At 45.7% G+C, this 10,697-nt stretch overlaps 1 pseudogene; it reads left to right on the top strand.

Moving 5' to 3' along the window:
• The first annotated feature begins 8,975 nt into the window (after positions 1-8,975).
• The window catches only part of LOC135521609 (alkylglycerol monooxygenase-like), a 40,355-nt pseudogene continuing 38,633 nt past the window's right edge, over positions 8,976-10,697 (top strand).

Below are 10,697 nucleotides of genomic sequence, written 5' to 3'. Positions count from 1 at the left end.
CACACAGTAATAAACATTTCTGATGTTCCTTAGTGGCCATTTTCTTCTACCCTGACTGATATTTGTAAACAAAACTGAATATTGCATGAACAGAGGTTCTACTGATGTAAGGGGTGTTTACTGGTGGCAGAGAAGTCAGACGCAGGAGAGAAGAAACTGTGTTTCCAACGTTGCAGTTTAATAATAAAACCCACCAGAAAACAGAACAATCAATAAATGGGTACAAAACACCAACGCACACCAGACATAACGTGCACAAGCACTTACAATAAACAATACCGGACAAGGACATGGGGGGGAACAGAGGGTTAAATACACAACATGTAATTGATGGAATTGAAACTAGGTGTGTGGGAAGACAAGACAAAACAAATGGAAAATGAAAGGTGGATCGGCGAAGGGCGATCCGGATGAAAACGGTGGAACTCCTGCAGCATTAAAGGGTCCAACACGTCCTCGACCGGAACCCAGCACCTCTCCTCCGGACTGTACCCCTCCCACTCCACGAGATACTGAAGGCCCCTCGCCCGACGCCTCGAATCCAGTATGGAATGAACGGAGTACGCCGGGGCCCCCTCGATGTCCAGAGGGGGCGGAGGGACCCCCCGCCATTCAGACTCCTGGAGCGGACCAGCCACCACTGGCCTGAGGAGAGACACATGGAATGAGGGGTTAGTATGGTAATCGGGTGGAAGCTTTAACCTATAACAAACCTTGTTCACTCTCCTCAGGACTTTAAATGGCCCCACAAACCGCGGACCCAGCTTCCTTCATGGCAGGTCGAGGAGCAGGTTTCGGGTCGAGAGCCAAACCCGGTCCCCAGTGTGAACGCATTGGAAGGGAGAGAGGTTAGTGGAGGAGTGGCGAAGCGAGTTCTGTGCCATCTCGGCCCAGGGCACGAACGCATCCTGGTTTACTCTCTCCACCTGCCCATTACTCTCGGGGTGAAACCCTGAAGTAAGGCTGATCGAGATCCCCAGACGTTCCATGAACGCCTTCCAGACCCTAGACATGAATTGGGGATCTCGATCAGACACTAAAGACGTGCGTTAACAAGGCCTCCGCAGTTTGTAGGGCCGTAGGGAGACCGGGCAGAGGGAGGAGACGACAGGACATTGAGAACCGATCCACAATGACCAGGATCGCGGTTTTACCCTGTGAGGCGGGTAGATCGGTTACAAATTCCACCGACAGGTGCAACCAAGGCCGCTGTGGAACGGGTAAGGGGTGTAACTTCCCTCTGGGCAGGTGCCTAGGAGCCTTACACTGGGCACACACTGAGCAGGAGGAAACATAAACCCTCACGTCCTTAGCCAAGGTAGTCCACCAGTAACTCCCGCTCAAACAGAGCACTGTCCGACCGATCCCAGGATGACCAGAGGAGGGTGACGTGTGGGCCCAATAGATCAACCGGTCATGAACAGCAAACGGAACGTACAGACGCCCAACAGGACATTGGACGCGAGCGTGCTCTGCACGTAACGCCTGCTCAATGTCCGCGTTCAGCTCCCACACTCTTGGCGCCACCAGGCAGGAGGCGGGGAAAATGGGGATCCGCTTCTCTATGTCATACAGCCGGGACAATGCGTCTGCCTTCATGTTCTGGGAGCCTGGTCTCTAGGAAAGGGTAAACACAAAACGGGTGAAAAACATGGCCCCAACAGCTCCCGGTCCTCCACATCATAGTTATGCTCCGGGCTGAGCTTCTTTGAGAGGAAGACACAGGGGCGGAGCTTCGGTGGTGTACCCGAGCGCTGAGAGAGCATAGCTCCTATCCCAGCCTAGGACGCGTCCACCTCCACTATGAACACCAAAGAGGGATCCGGATGGGCTAGCACGGGAGCCGAGGTAAACAGAGCCCTCAGGTGACTAAAAGCCCTGTCCAACGGGTCCCCCTTCAACAGAGAGGTAATGGGAGCCGCTACCGGACCAAAACTCCGGATGACCCTCCGGTAGTAGTTGGCAAACCCTAAGAACCACTGCACCTCCTTTACCGTGGTGGGAGTCGGCCAATTACGCACGGCTGAAATGCGGTCACTCTCCATCTCCACCCCTGAGGTGGAAATGCGGTACCCTAGGAAGGAGACAGACTGCTGGAAGAACAGGCACTTCTCAGCCTTGATGTACAGGTCATGCTCCAACGGGTGACCAAGCACCCTGCGCACCAGGGACACATGCTCGGCGCGTGTAGCGGAGTATATCAGAATGTCATCAATATACACCACTACACCCTGCCGTGCAGGTCCCTGAAAATCTCATCTACAAAGGCCTGGAAGACTGATGGCGCATTCATCAACCCGTACGGCATGACAAGGTACTCATAGTGCCCTGAGGGGGCACTGAAAGCCATCTTCCACTCGTCTCCCTCCTGGATACGCACCAGGTTGTAAGCTCTCCTGAGATCTAGTTTGGTGAAGAAACGCGCCCGTGCATTGACTCAATCGCTGTGGCTATGAGCGGTAGTGGGTAACTATACCTCACAATGATCTGGTTCAGACCCCGATAGTCAATACACGGGCGCAGACCTCCCTCTTTCTTCACAAAAAAGAAACTCGAGGAGGCGGGTGAAGTGGATGACCGAATGTACCCCTGACGCAGGGATTCAGAGACATATGTTTCGATAGCCCCCGTCTCCGCCTGTGAGAGGGGATTGCAGGGACTCCTGGGAAGTGCAGCGTCTACCAGGAGATTTATTGCGCAATCGCCCCATCGACCACGGGAAACGCAGGGGTTGTAATTGAGTCAACTTGGCAAAAACACCTCCCTGAGCACTCTCGCGACCACCCTGTGAGAGCCCTCTGTGGCCAAGAAACAGTGGGGTCATGACAAACTAACCAGGGAAGGCCTAGCACCACGGGAAACGCAGGAGAGTCAATAAGGAAGAGACTAATTCTCTCCTTGTGACCCCCCTGCATCACCATGCCCAGAGGAGCGGTGACCTCCCTGATCAACCCTGACCCTAATGGTTTACTAACGAAGGCGTGAATGGGGAAAGGCACAGCCATGGGAACAATGGGGATCCCTAAACTATGGGACGAATGATCTATCTATAAAATTCCCAGCCGCGCCTGAATCGACGAGCGCCTTATGCTTGGAGTGCGGGGAAAACTCAGAAAAAGTGACATACACAAACATGTGTGCGACAGAGGGCTCTGGGTGAGAATGGTGCCGGCTCACCTAGGGTGATGCCAGAGTGCCTGCTGCCTCGATACCCAGAGGAACCAACTCGGCATGGACCGGCAGTGTGACCTCTGCGGCCACAGATGGTGCACTAGCTGGAATCCCCTCTGGTCTCCCTGCGCACCGCCTCTTCCAGCTCCATGGGTATCGGAGAGGGGGTGTGGGGGGATGGAACCAACAGATCACGATCTGAACGTCCGCGGGCAGCCAGCAGGTTATCCAGCCGGATGGACAGGTCCACCAGCTGGTCGAACGTGAGGGTGGTGTCTCTGCAGACCAAGTCCTGACGGATGTCCTCGCGCAGACTGCAGCGATAATGGGCCCTGTCGTTCCATCCCGCGCTGGCAGCCAGGGTTCGAAACTCCAGGGCGAACTCCTGGGCGCTCCTCGTCCCCTGCCTCAGATGGAATAGGCATTCACCTGCCGCTCTACCCACGGGCAGGTGGTCAAAAACTGCCTGGAATCGACGGGTGAACTCCTCAACCTGGTCCAACACCGCATATCCCTCTCTCCACACGGCATTCACCCACTCCAGGGCTTTCCCAGTGAGGCACGAGACGAGGGCGCACACCCTCTCTCGGCCCGAAGGGGCCAGGTGGATGGTTGCCAGGTATAAATCCAGCTGCAAGAGGAACCCCTGGAAGTTCGCAGCCGTCCCATTGTATTCCTGGGGAAGGGAGAGACGAATCCCACTGGGACCATGAGAAGGAGGGACGCGTAGTGGAGACTCCGGCTGTGTGCTGGTGGAGGTGCTGGGAGAACTCTCTGTCTCTCCCAGCGGTCCATTATCTGGACAGCGCGGTCCATGGCGGTGCCAAGATGGTGAAGCATTGCTGCGTGCTCCCGGACGCGCTCCTCTACCCCTGTACCCGGGGTACCTGCTCCTGCTGACTCCATAAGTTTGGTCCGGTATTCTGTAGGGGGTGCGTACTGGCGGCAGAGAAGTCAGACGCAGGAGAGAAAAAACTGTGTTTCCAACGGTGCAGTTTAATAATAAAACCCACCGGAAAACAGAACAATCAATAAATGGGTACAAAATCCGACACACACCAGACGTAACGTGCACAAGCACTTACAATAAACAATACCGGACAAGGACATGGGGGGAACAGAGGGTTAAATACACAACATGTAATTGTTGGAATTGAAACCTGGTGTGTGGGAAGACAACACATAACAAATGGAAAATGAAAGGTGGCTTGGCGATGGCTAGAAGACCGGTGACGTCCACCGCCAAACGTCGCCCGAACAAGGAGAGGGACCGATAACTGAAATGATAACTGAAATGCTTCTCAGATAAAATAAATTAAACCAGAGGTAAATGGAATTCACGTTGGGTTTAATAAAGTCATGATGCCTTCCATCCACATGAATCCAGGGTAATGTATGACTATGCTGTGAACTGAGATGACGTGAATTAAACATTAGCCAACGTGTAGAGAACTGTTGATGGGGTGCATGCCTAATTCACCTCTTCCTCTGGGCAGGGTAGGGACTTCTGCCAAAGCCCCACAGGAGAACCTGCGAAAGGATCATATTCTATTACAATATCATTGAATCATTTCAAGACTTGATCTCCTCTTTCACCACAATGTGAGTATGCATTCTAATTTGGAGCTAGAACAGTATTTTGGAGACTGTGAACTTTTTAGTGCAAGCTAGCAATAAAGTTTTGACCAAAAGCTAACTGTGTGGTAAACATGATGAAACAGTATGAATCAATTACGATCATTCTGTACCTATTAAAGGCACAGTGCAGTCAAAATTCTGTTTTTACTTTGTTTTGTATCATATTGTACAGTAGCTGATGAAACTAACACTGTAAAAGTGTGAAGAAATTTGGTCAGTGTTATTTCCTGATAGTTGCTGGTTGAAAATACAATCTATACAGACCTTCCAATCCATCTTAACGTATGGGTTGCGACCCACTGTTAGTTGTGTGTTGCGATGTGTCAGAGTAAATGTATAATTATTAAATTAATTTCTGGAATTGATTTGGCCAAGTGCCCTCTCTGCTTAGAAGCAGTCTCTGCTCAGTTTGGCAGCTGCGTTAGTGTGAGAGGGAGATGCCTGCAGTGTTGCCAACTAATTTTCAGGGGAAGTTGCAAGAGGCAGGTCGATTTGTTGCTAAAAGTTGCTAAATGACGTTGTGATGTCATTGTGTGATGACGTCAGTACGTAGAATACACAATAACGTTACTCCAATTGACTGGCCATCTCGGCGAAAAATATGATTTGACATTTTTTTGTTTAGAATTTGTTTGTTTATTATATATTTTTATTTGTAAAAGTAATATAAACACAACACATTTCATATAATCACATATTTATTTTTAAACACAACACATTGAATTATTGAACAATTACATTTTCTGGGGTCCTGTGTGGCTCAGTCGGTAGAGTGTGGCGCTTGCAACTAGCTGGGACCACCCATATGTAAAAGTAGTGGCCCCAGCCGACTTGTAAGTCGCTTTGGACAAAAGCGTCTGCTAAATGGGATATATATATTATTATTATTCTTTTCTTTTTAACTAGTAAACCTACACATTCTGAACAATTTGCAGTTATCCACTTTTTTAACTAACTGTGGTAATGTAGACTGCCTTGTATGGTTTTGATGTATTTATATGCTTTGCTGTAGCACAATGTTTTTTGATGTCAGTACTCACAGTATGCCCGACAATCATCCCCAATTACTGGCTTCAGACACCCTTTAAATTCAGGTACAGACTCCCACTCTTTTCTGTACTTCTGGCTGTACAATTTTGATTGAGACATGTTGATTGATGTTGTAAGTTCTATTCAAGATCAAACACTTGTGACCAACTATATTCATTGGGTTTGTCTCGTCGAAGGCATAGTACTGCTGCTGTAGTCAGCCAACATTTGCTGAAATTGCTGCTGGCCTGCTGCTGCCTGTGCACGAGCTGAACGCCTGCTGACGTCACTCACTATGCACTTTTGCAGCCAGGTACGTATGTTATGACTGAGTGTGTGACAGAGGAAATTGTTTTTGTCTCATTTAGAGGGACAATGCGTGCATTTTAGCGTTTGACTCACTTTTCAAAAGTTGCTAAAAGTTCCAAATACATTTTTAAAAGTAGCTAAATTTGTTGCTAGGTGCTGTTTGAAAACAAAGTTGCCAGGGTACTCTGAAAAGTTGCTAAATCTAGCAACAAAATTGCTAAATTGGCATCACTGGATGCCTGTGTGTTTCACGGTTTACCTGATCCTTTTTTTCTGCAAGATTACTCCGCGACACACGCGATGCAGCAGATGATGCGCTGTCTGCCACTGACTTGTCATTCACACACGCCGCTGTCATCAAATGGATTAATGTTAGCCACGAGTTTTGACTGAGCTCAATTGTCATGAAACGCATAAAACAGCGATGAGTTTCTCTTTCATAGAAATGTATAACGAGGAGCGCCCACAATGTGTTTTGTGCGGGGAAGTGCTAAGTAATGAAAAGACACATCCTGACCAAACATCCACTGCATGATGGTAAACCCAACGAGTTCTTTCAGAACAGGGCAGCATGCTTCAAGAAACTGCTTCGACAGTGGAAAAGTAAGTAAGCTAGCAAGGCATTGTTGTCATTTTATAACAGAAATAAGGGAGTACTAACTAACTCTCCTAGTAGTAGATGTGAGCTTCTCTTTCAAACAATCCCCTGGCCTTGTACACAGCTAATAGCTATTATTCGCCAAAGTAAGCGAGCTACTGGTAATGCAACCCTAGTAATAGTACAAATTAAAGATGAAAAATGATCAGGCCTACTGTACTTCTTACTGTAGAAATTATTGCTGAAAACTGGTCTCGGTTGGAACTGTTGCTTTTAAAATACAATCATAATTTTTATTCTTAACTGGAATAAACTGATTGAAGCAAGATGCTTTTTGAGCCAAACACAGTTCTGGGTTGCTGTCTAGCAGGAAGCGGTCTCCTGCTGTCACGCCCTGGCCATAGAGGATTTTACTCTCTATTTTGGTTAGGCCAGGGTGTGACGAGGGTGGGCATTCTATGTTAATTTTCTTTGTTGTTTGGCCAGTGTGGTTCTCAATCAGAGGCAGCGGTCTATTGTTGTCTCTGATTGAGAACCATTCTTAGGTAGCTTTTTCCCACATGGGTTTTGTGGGTAGTTGATTTCTGTTTAGTGTTTTTCACCTTTCAGAACTGTTTCAGTTATTCCCTTTTGTTATTTTTGTATTTAGTTTTCAGTGTCAATAAACAAACATGAACACGTACCATGCTGTGCTTTGGTCCTCACCTTCTCCCACCAACAGCCGTTACACCTGCCTGACTGAGAAAGCAGTAGATGTTCTGGTCCAGTTTGGCACCACATACCTATGCGAGTCAAGGTTCTCAATTCTGACATACTTTAAAAACAAGTACAGAAAAGAGTTTCAAGGCTGAGCATGACCTCATTGTTGTACTGTCAGGAACGGAGCCCAGAATAGACATGCTCTCAATAGGACTGTGTGTGTGTGTGTTCTGGTCTACATCTGTGTGATGTGATCAATCAGTTTATTCCAGTTCAAAATAAAAATATATGTATTGTATTTTAACAGCAACAGTTCCAACCTAAACTTTCTTTCAACAATAATTTCTACAGCAAGATAGGCCTGATCATTTTTCATCTGTACTGATACTTAGGGATGCATTATCAAAACGCCTGTGTGTGTGTTCCCTTATTCGTCTGTGCGATGTGATCAATCAGTTTATTCCAGTTCAGAATGAAAATGATTTATTGTATTTTAATGGCAACAGTTCCAACTTAGACAGATATGTAAGTGTTTTTAATGGGGGGAAATAAACATTAATATATATTTAATTGTTATGTTTTTGTCTATATTGCATTTGTTTTTGGCATAAGGGCAATGAAATGTACCAATATTTATGTATAGTTGCATATTTTCCTAAGCTTGGGTCCCAGGAAAACACAGAATTTGCTGAAAAAGTTTAAGAACCCCTGTTCTAATCAGCAGGTTTACATGGGCGGGAGTTTTGGTTAGTTCATTGGTTAATAGACCAATAGCAAAGAGCATCCCAAACCTTTACCAACAACAGCTATTTTGATAAAATCGGCTGCATTGGGCCTTTAAATTAAATGCGCAATCACCTATTGCAAGTCTTTTTTTACAATGAGGATTTCTAAAATTGATAACTGTTCCCAGTTTGTACACCAAATGTCACCCATCTCTCCATTATCTTCTTTATGCACAGTTGATTATTTAATGCTCTCTGCCTTCTTTTCATGTCAGGTGATGCAACATTCTCCTTTTTCGAAATAGTCTCTCCAGCAAGAAAAAAGTTCACTTTGAAAGTTTACATATTTAACATCAATTAATAGGCTAATTACATTTCATATGAATTAACAGGGATTCACTATTCGATACCTAACAATTATCCATGACCTGCAAATCAATGGAATGTAAGAGTAAAGACAGACCACAGACAGAATGGCCTGACAATGTCATAGCTGGTTTCTTCATAATATACATGAAAGACCACCACACTTATTTTTTATCTTTTAATTTCTAGAATTGATACTATGGTAAGATTTAATGGCAGCTGAAGGCATTGTCAGTCCTGAGACAAAACAACCAACCCCACACCTGACCTATGATCCATTTACTGTATCCTGCCTCTGAAGAGTGCCAATAGAACGACACAGTTATCTCTCAGTTCAAATGACATGTGATGACTATGCGTGTTAAAGTCATTCAAATTCCCCAGACGATTGGTTTAGCATCACCTTGCGTAGAGGGATTGACGGATTGAAGGCACATACAATGGCACAATTCATGGACCTAGTCTCATTGACCGAGGGTATTAGGTTCATGTTTTACATTGTCACACCAAACGAATCGTCATTTGAAAATGTGGAGGATCTCCCGCCGTACGTTCAGCAGGTGAGTTCGCTGTTAAAAATGCTGGAGTGGTTTGATGGGTTTTGTGGGTTTTTTGACAATCGATATTGTGGCGCTCATGCTAGGAGTGACACATTTGAAATGTATAAACATAGCGAAGGAAAGTCTGCACACTTAGTTTGAATGATATCATATATGCTACTGTATATTCATAAATATTCACAAAGATGGTCACAAACCTGTAGGAACTGTCAGGGAAGTGGTGCTATAGAGTGACTATATCACTACACTGGTTTCTGCAGTAGCCTAGTTAAGACCGTAAACTCTTCATATAGCTATTGCATGACGTTGTATAAACGATACAAACAGTTTAGCTGCTGTTATTGTTTATGTCATATATGGGCTTGAATGTTGGCTGTATGGTTCATATTTTCACATGATATTAGTACATTTATTTTCATATTCTCTCTCAAATCCTTAGTTTTAGACAAACAATATGTATTTGATCATGAGCATGGGGAGGTGTGCCCTGTTCAGTCCAATGGGGGGGGTGTCTGTTAACCCGCCTGAATTTAACCTTTCTCTCTGAAAAATGTAGTTAATTTAATCGGATTGTCTTAAAGTTCAATGACTTTGTCCACACAGGGCATCTGAACAGACAAAATACATTTTGATGATTTTCATCAACATTTTGGGTGTTTATATAGCTTTTGTACACCTATGGTGTTCCCGGTATTGACCGGTCATTAGAAATGAATGGGTGAGACTACAATTAGTGTATAAAATTGAGTTCAGGCACATGCCCATTCATCAGATGGACACTCTTCCTCTCCCAGACCCCCATATGCATGTGTGTTTGAGCACACACACGCACTGTCAGGGGTGTGTACGGCAGGCGAAGTCAGCTGCAGGAGAGCAGAGTGTAATAAACAGGCGCACTTTAATTCCGGTCCAAAAATGACAGCAGGGTAGCCTAGTGGTTAGAGTGTTGGACTAGTAACCGAAAGGTTGCAAGTTCAAATCCCCGAGCTGACAAGGTACAAATCTGTCGTTCTGCCCCTAGGCTGTCATTGAAAATAAGAATTTGTTCTTAACTGACTTGCCTGGTTAAATAAAGATAAAATAAAAAAATAAACAGCACATAAGAACAATAATGTGCCAGAAACACGGAACATAGCAAAAGTATAGTGCCTGACAAAATCCACATAACAATAAACAATTACACACAAAGACATGGTGGGGAACAGAGGACTAAATACATGCAGTAATTATGGAATGAAAACCAGGTGTGTAAATGGAACAAGACAAAACAAATGGATATATGAGAAATGGAGCGGCTATGGCTAGAAAGCCGGTGACGTCGATAGCTGAACGCCGTCCGAACAAGGAGAGGAGTCGACTTCAGTGGAAGTAGTGACACGCATGCAAACACACACACACACACACACACACACACACACACTCCCCTTCCATGGCAACCCCCACGGGAACCTTTCCCCCACAGGAACCACACCTGTTGACATTCTCACAAATAATCACAACATTGTTTCAATAATGTATAGAACTTTTCTTGCAGCTCTGGTATATAAAGTTTTTTTGAGGCCTTGCTCACAATTCATTCTGTGGCAGCATAATGACCAAACG

Source organism: Oncorhynchus masou, chromosome 30 (assembly GCF_036934945.1).
Source record: "Oncorhynchus masou masou isolate Uvic2021 chromosome 30, UVic_Omas_1.1, whole genome shotgun sequence".
Taxonomy (NCBI): Eukaryota; Metazoa; Chordata; class Actinopteri; order Salmoniformes; family Salmonidae; genus Oncorhynchus; species Oncorhynchus masou.
Note: the sequence above shows the minus strand (reverse complement) of the source record. Positions and strands in the feature narration are given on the sequence as shown.